Below are 19,921 nucleotides of genomic sequence, written 5' to 3' on the forward strand. Positions count from 1 at the left end.
CCTCCTCTCTGCAGTATGTAGAGATGCATTTCTTTTAAATCACAATTGCACACTTAAGATAAACACTACAGGTCTTAATCACAGAACCATCTTTTATAATGTCAAAAATGGGAGCTCTTACACATACTTCAAAAAGGGATTTTAAGAAGAGCAGGAGAGGAATATGCACATATCATAAAAGTACACGAGCAAGCTTAAGTCAGACCAAAAGAGAAGCCAATCACAGTGGAAAAGCTTTTGTTGCCAAAACCACATAGATCTCTAACTCAGTAGAAATGGCATGCATGTGAAAGCCAGCAGAAAGGTTAAAACGCCTAAATGTCAGCACTGGCAGCCACAAGTGTTCAAAGGTCATCATTCTGTCTCCACAACTCATTAGTTTTTAAAAAAATAAATTATGTGTGTCTGTCGCTTGACACTATGTGTCTTAAACACATTCAGGCATGTTTACCAATTTTTCTGTAACCAAGGTGGCTAGAAAGTTACTATCTTAAAGGAAGCTGAGGTCCTCAATCAAAAATCTTAGCTGCTGCCATGGATGTGCAAACCATTACTACACAAAATCGCTCAATCTGTAGAAAAATTACAAAAACTAGCAATACTGCAAATTCTGCACTATGCTGACTTATCACTCATGAAAAAGCAATAAGTTATTGGGTTCCAAGTCATTGTTTGGCCAAATAAAACAGGTTCTCAATAAGTTACAGGGTAAAAAGTCATAATACAACATAAGGTAATAAAGTTAACACCATCTGATAAAAAATTCCATTTTTTTAGACTGAAAAAAATTCAGTACCTTCAGTCTAATTTGATTAAAAATATTGGAATGTGCATTGGTAATATTAAATATTGAAAACAAATTCAAAGATTGAACAAACTATGAAATTACAGTAGAGTCTTGCTAATGACAAACGTTCTGTCAGGATTGGACAGAAAAATGAGTGGGACAATGGTGAATGCATTGCTTGTATTTAATTTTGTACAGAGCCAGTAACTGAAATCCCTATGTCTCCAGCACTTCACCATAATGGTAACACTGAAAAATATTTTTGAGGAAGAATAAGTATTGCTCTTGTACTGTAAAAAATATTTTTATACAAATGCCTTGATTTATGTAAAATTTATATCATGGCATACAAGTAATACTTAGATGATTTTGCAGATTACCACCCCTAGAAATAATGTGAGGTGGCTTGTATTATTAAGGCAAATAATTTTACACCAGGATTATCACAGGAAAAACATACAAAGCAATACAGTTTTCCAGCCCTACAGTTTCTTCAAACAGAAATTGATTAACTTATTTAATACAACCTGATTTCTCTGCTATAATCCAATTTTGCTAGGGGAGCAAACTAGTTATTAAAATCATTGAGGATTAGCTGTAGAGAAGATCTTGTTTAAAGAATCAAAGCCACAGCACCCAGTGCCCTGCAGAGCTCTTAACACTGGTCACTCAGCAGGGTAAGAAAGACCAAGAGCAGAAACATCACACTGAGCAAACAGCTGAGCAGAACCTGATTCCCCATGTAAGCACAGCATCAGAAGCCCTGTTCATTACAGAGATTCTGAAGATAATTATACACCTTCCTGATACTTCTTTCCATGAGCTTCTGATCACTTGGATAATGAATTTCTGGGGTTTTACTCTACTAGGACTCATACCATAATTAGGACAAGCAGAGATCCAGCCATTATCTCCTGCCCAGAATAGCACATCACTATCACTCATATTTTCCATTTTGCTTTTTGCTTCATTGGATCACCTCCAGCCCAGACATTTTTTCTCTTTACCTTCCTCTTTTTTGGAGGTGGGGTAGAGATGAGAAGAAAAAGAAGAATTTGTTCTGCTTTAGTTTCTCTCCAGGAACCATAGCATTTTGTAGAGCAAGAGATCTTTAGACAGGTAAACCATAAGCACTTACTCTCTAATCACATATTTTTTGGTCTAATAGAACAAGCAAGCAGCTTTCAAGGCAGTTGCTACTTTGCTTGCAACAGTATATACAACAACAGAAAGCAAATTAGGGCAATGACTGATTAATCTTTTCTTGCTAATCATAGGCTGTCTGTGAAAATACTATGTTTTTAAAACTCAAATGTCTCCTTTTTTACCTCAAAAAAAAAAAAAAAGAAAAAGGGCAATTGGAAAAAAAATCAAAAGATAGGGCTAAAAGGAACTTCAAGGAACTCTGCTCAAACTTTGCAGCTGAACAGCTAGTTATTCCAGCAGCTGGGAACAGTCACATATTGCAAGCTTTCCTCTACCACACCAATAAATCAGTTTTTGGTCTGTGCTTGCACAGAAGAGAAGAAAACATCCTAGAAATGTCATTTTCTGAGATAAAACATGCTATAGCAGCAGGCGTTCATCTTTCAGTGCTTCAGAGGACAAACAATGAGAGGGCTGCTTCTAGCATGGATGGATCCCAGATGGCTTTTAATAGGAAAATTTGTGATTGGTCATGAGTAGTCTGCTGTGGATGAGCAGCTTCCTTAGGTCCATCACCTTCTCAGGGATTACTCAAGGATATATAGTGGAGAAAGCGCAGTAGAACAGAAGGCTGGTGGTGTGGGTTGCCATTACCTGAATGGCAGTCTCATGTCTGCTACTGAAGGACTTCTGGTAAGAGGGTAAGTCCAAGCAGTCTACAGGAGAGATTAAATGCCTGTTAGAAGGCCTATTATAGTAGTAGTTAGTGATATCACCAATTTAGTTGATTTATAATGACATTTGAAAGAGTGCATACTATTTGTGTACCATCATACACAGTCTACAGCAGCTAGAAGAGGCTACGGATCACCTTGAACAGCAGAAAACATGACAAGAGAGGTAAAGAGAGGTTAAGTTCTTAGAAATGGTTTGTCACACAGATGTGCCCTGGTCTATTCCCTAACAAGGTAATGGACCTAAACAAGCTGCTCAAACAAATTTGCTCAAAAGTTTCTGCAAATAATATCTTCATAGAAAAATTAATTCTGAGGTTTACAGGAAAAAGCAATTCTCTCCTGCATGCTTCATGTATTAGACTGTCCCACCATCAGGAGAGAGATTTCTCTAGGAATTGGGACTGACCACATTTGCAACTTCCATCTCTCTAGCTCACAGAAAAACACTCCTTTGCTCCAGATAATTTGGGCTGATCTCTGCTTGACCAGCTGTTCTGCAGCCACTCTTCTACCCTCCTGTGCAGTCTGTATTTCTTTCCCCCTACTCAACACAGAGATGGCCCCATAGGTCCCTCCCTGATACAGTGCAGCTCCCTAATCCTGGCCCAGACTGCAGTGAAGATGCATGCAAGAAAGCTCCAATAAGCCTCAGACCTTTACCTGAGCTACAGGGATTACACACTGGTGGGGTTTGCAGTCCAGAGGGATATGAATCAGGTGAGCAGTAAAATTAGGCCTCTGAAGCAAGCCAGTATGAACCCCAGGGAAACTGCCCTCAGGGACAAGGGAGAGCAACAGAGCTGGCAGATCTGTAAGGATGTCCTCCATAGAGCACAGGAACTAATGATCTCCAGGCACAAGAAATCAGGCAAAGAAGACAAGAGTCTAGCAAGGATGTGAAGAGACTGCTGGGCAAACTAAAGGCAAGACATAAATGCATCCCTCTACTCTTCCCAGGATGTCTGTCCTGGGATACAAGAGAGGGAAGCAGCCAAGCAAAGGAATGGGATGAGGAAGGCCATGGCAAAGCTGGAGCTGAACTTGACAAGTGATGTAAAGCATAAACAAACAACATCCATAGCTATATTAACCAGAAAAAGAAGGTCAAAGACGGTGTACACACCCTACTAAACAAGTCTGGTAAACTGGTAACAACAGATAAGGAGAAGGCCAAGGTACTCAACAATTTCTTTGCTTCAGTCTTGGCTTGCAACCTCTCTTCCTATGCTTCTTAAATGGATGGACTGCAAGACAGAAACTAGAGGAACAAAGTCCCTTGCACTGCAAGGAAAGATCAGATTTATGATCACCTGAAGAACCTGATTACAAGTTAAGTCCATGACACCTGATAAGATGCATCCTGGAGTCCTGAGGGAATTGGTTGATGTATTTGCACAGCCATTCTCCATAATATTTGAAAAGTCATGGCAATCAAGCTAAGTTCCAGGTGACTGGAAAAAGGGAAACATGGAAACCAGATGATCTTCATGGTGCCTTCCAACCTAAACTCTTTTATAATACATTCAAACTTGGCCCACACTGCCCATGTACCCCACTAATCTGGTCTCTGACTCACCAAACTGACTTCTCCAAACATCCTCAGACCTGCTACCTCATCAGGAATTCTCTAGCAATCTGGGCTCTTGGCCTGAGCCTGGCTTCCCTCCAGCTCCCTGGGGGTGACCAGGAAAGCACTCAGCAGGTTGCCAGGTATCTAATAATTCGTCCTTGGCTGTGGGGTGCTGAAGCACTTACCAGGCTTTTTCCCCCTTCATCCTTTCCAGGCTGTATTATTTTCACCTTCCAAGATTCCAACTAACTACACTTATAAACAGCTGAGGTGCTGTTTATGTGCCTCCATCAAACTACTAACAAAGACACTAAAAGAAAGTGATCCAATACAAATATTCGGGGTTGTTAATAAACAAGCTCCCCAAATCAGAAAAACAAAAAGGACAATAAGAAATAGTACCAACCCAAGTTTATAAGATAAATTTTAAAGCCAGCATTTAATAACCTAGCCATCAGAACCAGCTGGTATTTTTCTGCAGTCTCATTTAAAATATTTTCTCAGTCATTTGTATACAGTTCCTTACAAGAGATTCCCTTCCTTCAATAACAAAGCTGCAAGAGTGAGTGGCAGAAATAATGTTTGCAAATCATGTGCAACTAGTCTGTACAAAAAAAAGACAGTGGCTACATGTTATGATCCCACTTGCTCCCATTTTTTAAGGCCCCACCCTTCCTTGGCTCCCACTGGAGATGCACATCCCTTTAGCCCTAGCCACATACTGAAGCAGGTTTGTGAAACTATGTGTTTAAAAGAACACACATATCACATAGTTTTAATAAGAATAAAATAATAAAGAAGACATTTTAAAAGTGTGGCTCCATCTATCTTTCAAAATTGGTACATCTAACAGTACCCCTCCATAAAGAGCAGGAACATCTTAGCTACATCTCCCACTTCCTGGCTCTATAACACGGTACCCTGAGTTAGACTTGAGTATGTGTTGTGTCTGCACATCTAAAATACAATATATATTTCATAATCAAGTCTGGCTTAAAAGTACACCTACTGTCTCTTTAAATGGTGTAAACACAAAACCAGTACTTCACAACAGGAGTTTAGGTCAAGAGAAGGTAATTACTAACCTGTTAGTGTTACAATTCAAAACTGAAAACTTCCACATCCCTGTGGAAATCTCCACTTCCTTTAATGGAATGCTGAGAAGATACAAGTTGTAGTCAGCTAGCCAGCTGAAGAACAGACCCTAAATTAAAGCTCACTGTGCTGAAGAAAAAAGTGCTATACTTATCTGCAGTCTGCTATTCTCTAACAGGACCCATGTAAACTTGGTACATTTCACAATGAACAAATAAAACCAAGCTTCCTTCTTCCAGACTCTTAGATGGAACTGACAAGGTAAACAACTGACAAGTTTTTTCCAGAAGTTCAAAAGGTGAAAAAATTCCACACACACATATTCTGAATTAAAATTCCCACTGAATATTATAATTATCCCATAAAATTATTTACTACATACAAATTTTTTTCTATAGAATAAAGTTATCAGACAATAAAAAAATCTTCACTTGATGATTTCTCAATATTAACAGAAATTTAAAGAAAAAAATTTAAAAAAACACTACCAAGATATCTATCCTGGAGTTAAAACACTTTGATATAATTAATCCAATTAAACATGTGCATATTTATGAAACTGAGCAATATAAATTTTAGATGTTTTGTATCAGACACAAATGTTAGTTTAACGTCAATTTTTCTAAAATGGTTTGTCATATTTTCATCAAAGAAAAACACTATGAAGAATCCTAACAAATCAAATAAGAAAAATTTATTTAACATTTAATTCCTATACTGGAAAATAAACACGTCAATTCACCAAGAAATGAGACAGATCAAAGAGTCAAACATTGGTTTTCCTCTACCTCAATAATAAAAGGGAAGAATGACTAGATACAGAAAGTCAACTACTTTTTGAAAACTGTCCTGGAGAAAACTGATTATCTATTTCAACAGACATAATTATTACACATTCAAAGCAAGATAACACCAAGGAAACTCTTATTCCATTCCATGCAAAATTTCTGTTTGGTGTTGATATAAATGCACGCTTAAGTTTAGAAAATGAGACTTTATCATCGTTATTATTACTGCAACAACACTCAGCTATCCACCTCAATTACTCTTCCTGAAATACATGAACCTACATATTACATGAGCACTTCAACTGCCAGACTTTTAGCATGCAGATATGTCTTAAAAGTTGGGAAAGGAAGCTAAAAAGAGATTATGAAATTCACACAAATCAATCTTTCCAAAATTCCATCCTAGACCAGAAAAAGACACCCAATGAAGACTTACTAGCTTTTACATTCAAATGAACACTTCTACTTTTTACATAAAGAAAGAGAAAACTTCAGTCAAAATTTCCTGCTGTGTTCTCATTATGCCATTCTGAAACTTTCAGGTATCAAGAAAGTCAACAGTTGACCAAGAGGGTCTGTAGGAAGATATGCAAATTATTTCTGCACCCAATGCCTTTATGACAGAATCACAGAATGGGTTAGGCTGGGAGGGACCACAGTGGGTCATCCCATCCAACCTCCCTGCTCAAGCACGGTCATCCTAGGGCACAGGGTTGTGTGAGACAGCTCTGGAGTTCTTCCAGTGAGGGAGACTCCACAGACGCCCTGGAAATCTGTTCCTGTGCTTGTTCATCTGCACAGTAAAGAAGTTCTTCCTCTTCTGGAGGAACTTCCTGTCCATCAGTTTCTGCCCACTGCCTCTTGTGCTACTGCTTGGCAACATCAAGAAGAGCCTGGATCTATCCTCTCTTCCGGCAGATACTTACAGATGTTGATGGGTTCCCCTCTCAGCTGTCTCTCCTCCAGGATGAACAGGCCCAGTTCCCTCAGCCTTTCCTCACAAGTGAGATGCTCCAATCCCTTACTCATCTTTGTTGCCCTCCACTGGACCTGCTCCAGCAGCTCCATGTCTCTCTTGCCCTGAGGAGCCCAGAGCTGGGCACAGCACTCCTGATGTGGCCTCACCAGGGCTGAGTAGAGGGGCAGGATCACCTCCCTGAGCCGGCTGGCAATGTCCTTCCTAATGCCCCCCAGGACACCATTGGCCTTCTCATCCCCATGGGCACACTGCTGGCTCGTGGACAGTTTGTTGTCCACCAGAACCCCCAGGTCCTTCCCTGTGCAGCTGCTTTCCAGCAGGTCAATCCCAGCCTGTGCTGGTGCATGGGGTCACTCCTCCCCAGGTGCAGGACCCTGCACTTGCCTTCACTGAATTTCCTCTCTGCCCATCTCTCCAGCCTGGCAAGGCCCTTCTGAAGGGCTGCACAGCACTCTGGGGTATTGGCTGCTCCTCCCAGCTTGGTGTCATCACCAAACTTGCTGAGGAGGCATCTGCCCCTTCATCCAAGTCATTGATGAATAAGTTAAACAATTCCCAATATTGAATAACGGGGGACGCCACAAGTGTCAGGCCTCCAACCAGAACCTGTGTCACTGATTGTGACTCTCTGGAGTCAGGCAGTTCTCAACCCATCTCACTGTCCACTCATCCAGACCACACTTCCTGAGTTTGCCTACAAGGATGTTGTTAGAGATGGTGTTGAAAGCCTTGCTTAAGTTGAGGTTAAACAACATCCACTGCTCTCCCCTCATTCCTCCAGGCAGCTGTTTCATCATAAAAGGCAACCAGGTTGGCCAAGGATGATTTGCCCTTAGTGAATCCATGCTCTTGATCCCCTTCTTGTTATCCACATGAATAGAGATGGCCTCCAGAAGGAGATGTTCCATCACCTTTCCAGGGATTGAGATGAGATTGACTGGCCAGTAGTTCTCTGAGTTCTCCTTTTTGCCATTTCTGAAGACCAGGGTGACATTTGCTTTCTTCCAGTCCTCAAGTACTTCTGATTGCCCTGACCTTTCATGAGCAGCCTCATTATGGAGTCCACCAGCTCTCTTAGCACTTGCTGATGCAATCCATCAGGGCCTATAGACTTGTGAATGTTCAGTTTACCTGGGTGTTCTCTAACCCAATCCTCCTTGACCTCCTTGAAGGAAAGTCTTCCCTCCAACACTCCTTTACCCTGGTCTCCTGAGTCAGATATTCTGGAGAGCTGGTCTTGCCAGCAAAGACCAATGCAAAGAAGTCATTCACTGTCTCCACCTTTTCTGCATCCTCTGTCACCAGGGTCCCCTTTTATTTTATTTAGGGTCCCCTCATTATCTTAGATTTTTCTTTTGTTATTTATGTATTTGAAGAAGCCCTTCTTGTTGTCCTTGACATTCTCAATCAGATTTAATTCCAGGTGGGTCTTGGCCCTTCCCGCCATGTTTCTACTTTGACAAGTACTTTATATTGATTCCAAGCAGTCTGCCCCTGCTTTCATTTCCTGTGTATTTCCTGATTACACTTGAAAAATGACAACAGTTTTTTATTCATTCAGGCAGGTCTCCTGCCACCTTTGTCCAACTTCTTGCTCATTGTTCTTGAGCCTTAAAAGAGTCATGCTTGAATACCAACCAGCTCTCTTGGACTCCTGTTTCCATGGGATTCTTTCAAGAAGATCCCTGAAGAGGTAGATGTTAGCTCTCCTGAAGTCAAGTGGTTGTAATCTTACTTGCTGCCCTGCTTCATCCTCGCCCTTTACAGTCCATAAAGGATATAGCTTATGAGTCTTAAATCAGTTTTAAGGGACATCAAATTATTTTATATCATCAACTTACTCCTTTAAGATACAATTATCTAGCACATCCAGAAACATTTTACTGCTTCTCAGTTATGCCCACATGAAAAAGTGATGGGAGGGGTTAGAGGGGAACTGGCACACCAGTTCCAGACAACTAAAAAACATGCCAGTCAACTAAACAAAATTAACTCAAGGGATTTTAAGGGATTTTTGTAGGTGGTTTTGTTTTGTTGGGTTTTTTTTTCTTTTTTTTTTTCTAGTTTTGCCCTCTTTTCTGTGGTTGGTTTTCTCTAAATGGGAGACAAAAACTTATTCCTAACTCGTGGTCAGGGTATTTACCTAGAGTGTGGGAGAAGTAAGACTAATTCAGTACTTCCTCTGAATCTGTCCACGGATGAAGAATTACCACATGAAAGATAGCAAGAGCAATACCCACAGACCACACAGGTAACTACATGGCTACAGAGACCAGGCACTTCACACCCTAACAGCTATTTTTGTTTGTAAGCACTTTTACCAATCTCCTCGATCAAGCCAAAAGTTTGTGTAATGTTAGCCTTTGATCATTACTCTGACCACTCATTTCCATGGCCACATTAAATTCCCTCTCTTCAGCTAGCAAAGACAATCTGATGAATGATTTATACCAACATCAACTATTTGTAACACAATTGTGCAGGTATACCAAATTGACATAATTTTTTTTTAAATTGACAACAGTTGCTAACAGCAACACCCAAGAACATATGACAGGTGTTTTAGAAAGCCAATATTTTATTTGAAATTTAATTATCTATATCACACAGAAATGCATACATGTAAGTAAAAACACTTCTAAAAATATTTAGTGCTAGTCACCACTTTACTTTTTACAAGCTGATTGCACAATCCATGATCTGTGCAGCTGTGGAAGTGCTTCTGGTGCCTAAATTTCCCAGCATGGGTGACTCATGCACAGCTAAATTATTCTGTAAGGCTCTTGTGAAGAGTGGACTGTTTGCCTGCCTGAAAATGGAGTAGGCAGTGTACTTCACTGGAAGCATCTTCAAAATGAAAGAAGTGAGACTTCACATTTCCATAAAATGAGACAGTTGGAAAATTTTAAGCTACAACACTGAAGTGCAGTCCAAGTCAAAAATTACCAAACAAGCAGCTCCTCCCCCTCCCTACCTCCACCCACTACTTTTCCCAGAAGTCCTGCACATCATTTTGAAGACCACAAAGTGGTAACAAAAGGAAAATGAATGAGGTAACTGAAATAAGGACAAAACAAAACATGGGAAGCACTAGGGGATGGTCATTTCAGTGATTTCCACTGTAAGAGAAGAGCAGGTTTGGGACCACTTGATGAAACTGAATAGGCACAAGTCTATGGGACCTGATGAGATGATGTTGCCATGCCACTCTCCATCATACCTGAAAAGCCATGGCAGTCGCACAAAAACCCTGTTGACTGGAATAATAGAAACATCAGTCCTATTTTTTAAAAAAAAGGGAGATATGAAGATCCAGGGAACCACAGAACAATGAGCCTCACCTCTGTGTCTGGGAAGATCATGGAAGCAATTTTAAGGCACATACAACACAAGCAGGTGATCAGAGACAGTCAGCACAGCTTTACTGAGGGCAAATCATGCCTGACCAATCTGGTGGCCTTCTATGACGGAGCAACAGCTGACAAGGTTAAGACCAACCAATGTCATCTAAAGACTTCTGTAAGGCTTTTGACATGGTCCCACTCAAGATCCTTTTCACCAAATTGCAGAGACATAGGTTTTAATGGTGGACTGCTGGAGGGAAAACTAACTGGATGGATGGACACAGCCAGAGAGCTGTGGTCAATGACTCTATGTCCAGATCAAGGCAAATGACAAGGAGTGACTGTATCCAGCTCTCGGATCCTCAACACAAGAAAGACATGGATCTCTTAAAGCAAGCCCAGAGGAGGCCACAAAGATGATCAGAAGACTGGAGCACCCCTCCTGTGGAAGACAGGCTGAGAGCTGAGGTTCTCCAGCCTGAAGCAGAGAAGGCTCCACAGAAACCTCACTGTAGCCTTCCAGTACTTGAAGGAGGCTTTTAAAAAAGAGGGGGAACAACTTTTTACACAAGCAGATACAGAACAAAGAGGAACAGTTTAAACCTAAAAGAGCAAAGATATACATTAGATGCTAGTAAAAAATTCTTTATTCAGAAGGTGCTGAGGCATTGGAACAGGTTTTCCAGAGAAGTTTTGGATGGCCTATCCCTGGAAGTGTTCAAAGCCAGGTTGGATGTGATCCTGAGCAACCTGATCAAGTGAATGGCATCCCCTCCTCATGGAGGAGGAGGACTGGAACTAGATGATCTTTAAGGTCCAAAACAACCCTATGATTCTATCCAAAAAATATGTGGCCAAACACACTTCTGTATTAGCACGCTTGCTATTATATTCCTATGGTTAATAGGACTTTAACAGGAGTAAAGAACTTAATTTTCTAGAATTATAATGCCTCCCATATCTTTCAGTTTATTCTTCAATACAATTACCTGTTATTGAAAAAACAAGCTTACACTGTGAAAAAAATCCTCAACACTATACACAGAGAATTCCAGATTTTAATTTCACTAAAGAAAACACTGGCGTTACTCTTTTTGTCAGAACTTTCAGCCCAGAAGAATCTGGGTTCAACTGGAATTACTGTGATTGCAAGACTTGAGATACAGGACAAGTACTTCATGTCACAAAGGCAAGAAGTGCCTTAATAGGGAAAGGGACCCCCTCCCCCCAGAAAAAAACAAATAAACAAACAAACCCAACCAACCAAACCAAAGCAGAAACACAACTCCCAAAAAAGCAACAAACCAGAAGAGTTTTGCAATTGATACAGAGAGGAAGTAACTCTTGTTTTGGCTAAAGAATAAGTAAAACTAAGACAAAAACAAGTTTAGTTTTATTGTCCCTAGCAACTTTTGGCAAAACACTCAGTAACCACTTTGGGTATAGATAGTAAGTATCTTTTTGCACCCTGCTACAAGCAAGAACCAAAGGAAATAAAACCAGCCAGCATCTAGTCACATTGGATTTGTTCAGTTAGAAAAGATACCTTCTTGTAACAAAAGAGAGAGTGCTGCATGAACTAAACAGAAATAGCAATGCAGCAAGAAGAAAAAGTACATAAAATCAACTCCAAATTTAATTTTACCGTAATCACTCTGCATATATTCTTATAAGGAAATAAAGGAAGAGTATCTTAATTCAAACATTAGAGCACTGAACACAACTGAATTTCTGAATGTTCAGGAAACAAAGCTCAAAGAAAAATTACAGTTTAAAGTAACACTAGCATTTAACATTTTTAACAGTCTGTGTTTCTAAACCATTATCTATTTATGTAGATAACAAATTTTCTCACTTTTCCTTTATTCTCCTGAGCAGTAGAAGCACACACTCCCTCCTCTGAAACTTTCAGAGCTTGTGCTAAGTCCAGAAAACCTACTGAAATCACCTTCTGAGGGTCACCAGAGAAACAACAAAAGACAAACAACAAATTGCTTCTTCTCATATATCAGAATCATCTTCAAAATATTGGTTCCAGTCAATTTAATTGTAAATTAAATTTATTATGATGAGAATATTACTCTTCAGGCACAGGGAATTTTTATAATGAAGGCTTTTAATACCTTGCAGACTAATTCATTGCTCAGAGCAAAATTCTGTCATGTGTCTCCCATTCCTTCAAAAATATTTTAAGATCGTGATATTGACTGAAAGACAAAATGTATCAGGAAATTCTACACCAAGCTCTTAAAAACTTTGCAGCTACAATATTTAAGATCAGAATTTTCAGAATTAGATTAAGCATGGGGAAAGGTCAAAACTCAGCTCCTTTTTTGGAAATTCAGATTCTATTCTGACACCCCATATAAACTCTACAAAGTTTCAAATATGTCCTCGAAGTTATTCCTGTGAGAACTATTAGTCCTCTTTACCATCTATAATACCTAACAAAAAAAATCATATCAACTACTTAGGGCTACATTTGTGTGCCTTTAAATGCCCTTCCTCAGTTTTTTAATTTTTATCTTCTACAATTCCCAAGTTTTTCTTTCACAGAAGGTTATTTCTGTGTACCAAGATACTTGTTTCTGAGTGCTCATTTCCTGCCCCTCAAAGCTCTGGACTCCTGAGATCCCAAGGTTAAGGGAAGTTCCCTGTCTGACCATCCAGGAGTCACTCTGGCAGTCACTCCCACCATCAGAGACCCTCCCTGCTGGGATCGAGGTCCCTTCACAGTGGGTGGTTCTATCCCTCACAGGGCTCTTTGCTCAATTAGCAAAACCTGACTTAGATCATCCAGCACTTAAGTCCCTAAAAGCAACACTAAGAAATATTTATAAAAGTATTATAGCTATTTCAATTTACAATTAATATATCAGTTATCAAAAATCAAAATTACAATCAGGTTTTATTTAATTCCCTTCTGCTCACATTGTGAGAATGGTTTCAAAGACCTAGGATCTTGCTAGTGGCCCATGAAACACTGGTACTGAGGAATGGCATAACAAAAGTTATCAATATTCAAGGAAATCCTGAAACTAACATGAATTTTATGTTCAGGCTATAGCTTAACAGGGCAATGAAAACAGCTGTATTGTATTTAAGTACTCATTCAAGCTTGAAACAGTTTACTTACACCAAACACATGAAAAAATACACAAACAGAGCACTTCAACCTAACAGTGAAATATTCTTAAGGCAAGATTACTTAATGAGGAGTCTTCAGAACTTACTGGCTTATAACTCACATTTTGACTCTCAACATTTTTCTTCAGTTTAAATTGAGGCTTATATCTCAATTCTGAACAAATTAAATAATACTGAAAATAACTTCATTGCTTTTATTAAAGACTAATTTTTTTCAAACAGTTTCAAAATGCTGCTGCTACTTATGCTGCTTACAAGCTTAATAGTTTTGGGTGGATATTAATGATTATATTTTTAAAAGATAGTAGGTTGAAACATCCCTATCAACAGAAATCTTCATTGAATATTGAAAATTTTCTGGAAAAAATGCTGAAAGCCAAGGTCAAGATTCTGCAAATAACTAATAAACAAGAAACATAGCTGAATTTAGTCCTTAATTACTGGCTTAGATATGCGAGATATTATACTACAGTTAAGCATGCAAAATGCTTGGAAATCTGAACTTTAAACAGGGCAGATGGAGACTACTCTTTCAACTGCTATTTCAAGATAAAATGATTTAACACCAGCACCTAAATATTACTCAGATTTTCAACACCTTGACAACTGAGGAATTCATTCCAGGCCAAAAAAAAAAAAAAGTCTGTCATGATTCAAGACAGCTAAGGCACAAAAAAGTGTAATAACTGCAAAAACCTGCAAAGACCATCTCTTTTTCATTTTTTGTGTTGCTCTTACTTAATCATCTTACTTAATGACTGCCATAAAACACTGGCCTTGGGGTTTTATCAATGCAGATGAGCAACTCAAGCAAAAATCTGGGGTGGGAAGCATACATATTTTCGAATTCTATACCAAAATTATAAAATTAAAGAAATCAGAAGACTCCTCTGTTTAACAATTTAAAAATACAAGCATGGAAAAAACACCAACTAATCCATCAGAATTACAAAAGGCAGGTACAATTTAGTCATTTGAACCACTGACATTTACAGAATTTATTTGTTTACACAGTTTATATTACAAAAATTGAAAAAAAGTATTTCTGGTACTTCAAAATTTTTCAAAATCAGCACCCAAACTCATGGCTGTACTTGAAGTATAGATACATATCTTAGAGGTTCACTGCCCTCATCTACTGACCTATAACCAAAGTGAACAACTATGGCTCTGTCCCCATTAGAAAGTAATCTGAAACTGTAGAAATGGATCAGTAGATCAAAGCAGCTGGTGCTGACACTCCTATGCTAGCTGTTCAAGAGGGTTTATTTTGGATTAGATTTCATCTGGTCTCCAGAAGCAAACATCATTATCACATGGACCATTCAAATTTTTCCAGGCATTTCATGACTGATGCAGAACTCCATGTCCCCAGCAGAGACAGAATAGCACTCTGCCTCTGCAGCAGAACTCACAGACTAGTGTTCTGAGAAAGAAATGTAGTCCAAACACATTGAGCCAAGCAAGTGGTAAGGGGAGACAACAGTGAGATTTTCTCCAAAGCAGTTTTAATCATTCAAATCGCAATTGTAATGCATACACTGGAATTACATCCTACCTTTTCAAACCAGACTAATCAAAAGAGATGTCATGTCATAAACAGAATACTTGATGGCACTGAAAGACTTCAGAAAAATTCTGTAAGCAGTCTTCTTAATGCCTCACAATTGTAAAACAAAAGCATGATAAAAGACTATTTACTGGATTCCACAAAAATTTATTTCCTCTGTACCAGAATTCAGCAGAAGACATAAATCTAGATATCCCTGTTTCTTAGGCTTCATTTCTCTTTTCTTCACTTATTTACTTCAACTTTCATGTCCTGTTTTCTCACTTCAAATATTTTCTCTTCTTGCTACCTTATTTTTTTCAGCCTTTCTCTCATTTATTTATTCATTTCCTCCTATTACCTGTGCTATTAAGTACAGTAAGGGAAACATAAATATTCTTGCATCTCTGAACTTTTAGACAGAGGTGTCAGTATTGTTTTTTCTCTGGAAAGTCAGATAGTATAGTCTGAAAAAGGTTTGTAAGCACTACTACTGTGATTTAACTTCCCCTAACCCAAAATTTAAAAGAGGTAAAGATGATCATGGGCTTACTGCAATGACTCAAATTGATCTCTAAATCCTGTGCTAAGCAACTATGGGAATTGAGAAAAATCAGATTAATGACACAGGAATATTAGTCTACTGTAAGACTGAAATTAGCCTGGTTCTAAACATCATCTCGGAGAACAGGCACAGGAACAAAGAAATACTAAGGGAAGCTCATCAAGGGATCTGTAGAATGCAATAACTTCATTAAAGAAACACTAGATAAAATATATTTGGTGTACACACAGCTTTTTACCTAAGATGTAAAGCCAGGAATATACTGCTTAATCTCTGCCCTTTATTTTCTGAGCTATGTAATTTACACTATAATTTAATCCTCTAGATTTTAGGTTACATGCCAGAGTTTCTCCAAGAACTGTAAATTACAAATAGGATTTTTAACCTTTTTTTTCACATGCAATTAATTCATTAGTTGCTTAGAATAACAAAACTATTCAGACTTACCTAGTTTCACTGACGTTCAGTATACAAGATCCAAATAGATTTCCAGAAGATTTTGCAAATGAAAGAATGGGCTTCTCTCTATATTTGCTAAATTTAGATGAAAACAAAAAAGATCAGATATCTTTAGAGCAATTCCTAAAGAAAAACTGTCTTTTAAGAAAGATAACACTATACAAATTTTCACATGTACATGATCTGAAAATTTTAAGTATATTCTATTGCCTTTCCATTTCAGAACAAATTTGGTCTTCATGTTTTAAAAATGTTACTTGAAAAGCAATATCAAAGATGCACAACACATAGAGGTTTTCAGGTTGCTCAAAAAGAAGTATTTCATAACTTTTAACCACACACAGCTTGCACTGTCCAAAAAGATCAATATTATTGTGATAAAATAATGATCTTGTGAACATTAGAGAATGTTCACATAAAAGCAATAAAGAGAAAAAGCAAAGAATAGAGAAAAACTGAATGAAAAAAATCAACAACAGTTATGGAAATACATTGCTGAAGCAGAATTTGAAGGACCAAATCAATAGTACATGCATGATAAAGTTAAGGAAAAGCACAGAGTACTGAAGAAAATCTTCTTACTCAGTGTTTGCACCTGACACTACAATGGAGTCAAGGAGATTAGACCTGTTTACTTCTCACAGTCCAGCTAGAACATGCTCAGTAGCCCTGTCTGCTTATGACTAAAAGGATTTGGAACATATCTACCTCATCTGATTTGGACAGATGAAATGGATTTGGGAAATTCATTGAACTGGCACAAAACATATTTTCAGAAATCTATCATGCTGCCTAATGTAAGTGGGGTAGCAGAAAAAAATATTGCAGTGTAACAATTTGTTTCTCCTAAAACCCTGAGTGCTTGCTCCAGCACATGCTGTTGCTTTATTTTTCCAGTGGCAAAATTTTCATTGTATTTTACATCAAGAAAACAGCACATTCCTCCCTCTAAACTCATCCTCAGACACAAGCTGATGCTTGGTCAAATTTTAGGTGAAGGAGACATAGAGATTTAAGTCTTAGTAAATTATAGGCAACTAAAACCAGGGTTCTGGAACAGAAAGTGTCAAGCATCATTAACTACAAGCACTGCTACCTGTAATTCCATTCATGACCATACTTCATGTACGACCAAGCACCTCCAATGCATTATAAGCCACTAGGAATACAGGAAGGCTTTCTGCCAGCAATACAAAATAATCCCATTTCAGCAAGATTGGCACAATGCCTGTTCTACATAATAGACCGATTTCTTGGGGTTTTTTTGACCCAGTATAAAAGTGTATGTTTTGACCCAGTCAAAAAAACAGAACATCTGAAAAATAACACCTACTTAGAAAGATAAAACATAAAAACATATACATGAAGTCTACAGAGGGCCATGGCCATGATCCACTGAATCAAAATCCCTTTGTTGCTCAAAAGATGAACCATAAATAAACTACCCTGCTGCTCTGTGCTTCCCTCTGTGTGATGCACAAAGCAATCAGAAACCTTACTGCAAGATACAACAAGGACAAATCTTGCAAAGATGAAAATCTGCACCTACTGGCCCATCCTCAGCTGGACAAAGTGTCCAATCAAGGAAGCAGGGAGAAGCAACATTTTCATAATAAGGCAACATGTGAACAGAGATAGTGGTAATTGAACCCATTAAGATGCATTCTTCTGTTATATCCTTACATGAATGGAGTATTAAGTCACCTCAACAAGAGCAGTTGCAAAAAAAAATCCAAAACAAAACAAAAACAAAAGACCAGTACAAAATAAAACAAACAAAAAACACTCAGAAAAGCAGTGAGCATGGCAGTACATACGCTCACCCACTGCAACACATCCCTGGGAAAGATATTAGCTTATTCTCCAGAAACCACAGAGCCACATTAGCACGCTGCACTGCTGGGGACAGTGCCTTCACAAGGTCTGGGCTTTTTCTTCCTTCTAGTTTCCAAGGCAGCTCAGGTACAGTTCAGTTGTTTCATTCCATGCTCCAGTGTACAGGATAAAAGCTTACAAAAAGCTTATTTGAAGTTTATTCTTGCCCACGCACACCATTAATTTAAATCTCAAATTGAAGTGGAATGTCTACCTTGCCTGAGGTTCAAAAAGAGCTGTTTCTCCTTAAAGCATTACTGTTCTAGTAGCAATAATATCTAGATACTTACTTAAATTACCTAGAAATACATTGTGCCTTGTAGAGTGGGTGGGTAGCATTAGTAGTCCAAATGTGATGTCATCTGAGTAAAAGTCTTCTTTGGCACGGTCTTCTGAAAAACAACAAAAAACCCATCATTTAATGAAAATCTGTTTGAAAAATGTTTTTGGGGATGAGCCCTTGATTATTTCTGTTTTCTCTCCTGCCATTTCAGTAATTTCATATGCATCCTTAAATAGTCAAAAAATTCACTTTCTAATTTTTCTATTCAAGAGAATGATGTAAATACTCATGAAGGAGCATTACAACATTGCACACCACCTTTACGTAGCTCCAGCACTGTCTGAAATCCAAACCCATGAGACAAATGCAATAGCCCAACGGTAACACGAAATTTACAGATGTAATGATGTCTACAAAACATCAATATTAGAATTACTGCATTACAATTGCTTTGGATTGCATTATGACCTTGCAGAACATTAATAATACACTCTGCAAACTTCTGGAAAGAAACCGCATCAATAAAATCTTAACTGTGTGTACTATGGTTCAAACAGCACACATGAACTACCTCAGCATACAACCTGAAACTCTCAGAGAAGATGGCATGCAGACAGCACAAGACTCCCCTCATCAAACTCCCCTCACTAAGAAAAAACCAATTTCAGTAAGATGTGCTGAGCAAAAGCTAACTATACAACAGAGACTTTTACATACAAGCATTCTACTTATTCCACGAAGAAAGAGCTCCTCACCTGCTACAGCTCATTAATTCTGTACTACTACACACCATGTTGTATTTTAAATTCACATGCACCAACTTGGTAATATCATCTAACTGATGATAATCCTGCTGGAAAAATCTACTGCTACTGACCCACTGCTGATATTTTCTATTCAGCACTCCCATGTGGCAAAGCATATCCTTTAAGGCATACATAAATCTATTCCCTTCCATTGTATGCAAGGATTGGCGGATTTCCTTTGACATATAATAGCCAAAACAAAGTAACTTCTAAACCCCTGTTCTTTACCACTTTGTCTCCCAGTACATATAACATAGAAAGAAGAAGCTGTCAGTCTGGGGAAAAAGAATGCCAATGTTTGAAGAAGATCTACTGCCAAGTCTAATGGGATAAGAAATACAGACCATTAACACCTACATATCTATTTTTCTAAGTGGTCAAATGAAATATGAAATGTTAAAAATCAATGATTTGAATCAAATACTAGCATGTAGATAAGAAATGGCAATACATATTCTATAGAGCAGGAAGTTAAGGTACATTTAAAAAAAATCTATGCCAGTTTATGAAAGATTATTTTTAGTTCCTCTGTTGGCAACATAAAGTTTAATGTAACTCAATCTAAATCAACCATAAATCCAATTGTCTATATAAAGGCAGTACAAATTTAACTAAAATAATTTGGAAAAGCAATTCCAGTTATTTTAGTGAAAAAAAGTTTGTAATCCTTTTGACTTGGATAAAATGGTAGTGTGTCAATCACTGCTGATGGTAAAAACTTCTATAGCCCCACTCTAAATTGTACTGAAATTCATATTAAGTCCTCCAGCTTGCAGAAAAATTGTGTGTAA

General features: G+C 38.3%; 1 protein-coding gene across 2 annotated transcripts in view; it reads right to left on the reverse strand.

The window, feature by feature from the left end:
* CLOCK (clock circadian regulator) overlaps window positions 1-18,414 on the reverse strand; it is a 54,590-nt gene extending 36,176 nt beyond the window's left edge. For both annotated transcript variants that reach the window (XM_005415494.3, XM_031061540.1), the window contains exons 1-2: window positions 18,332-18,414; window positions 16,155-16,241 (exon numbers count right to left, since the gene is read on the reverse strand). The gene's annotated coding sequence lies outside the window, so the exon portion shown is untranslated. The remainder of the gene's footprint in view (window positions 1-16,154; window positions 16,242-18,331) is intronic.
* Between the last annotated feature and the right edge of the window lie 1,507 nt (window positions 18,415-19,921).

The sequence above is a fragment of the Geospiza fortis genome, unplaced genomic scaffold, assembly GCF_000277835.1.
Source record: "Geospiza fortis unplaced genomic scaffold, GeoFor_1.0 scaffold40, whole genome shotgun sequence".
NCBI lineage: Eukaryota > Metazoa > Chordata > Aves > Passeriformes > Thraupidae > Geospiza > Geospiza fortis.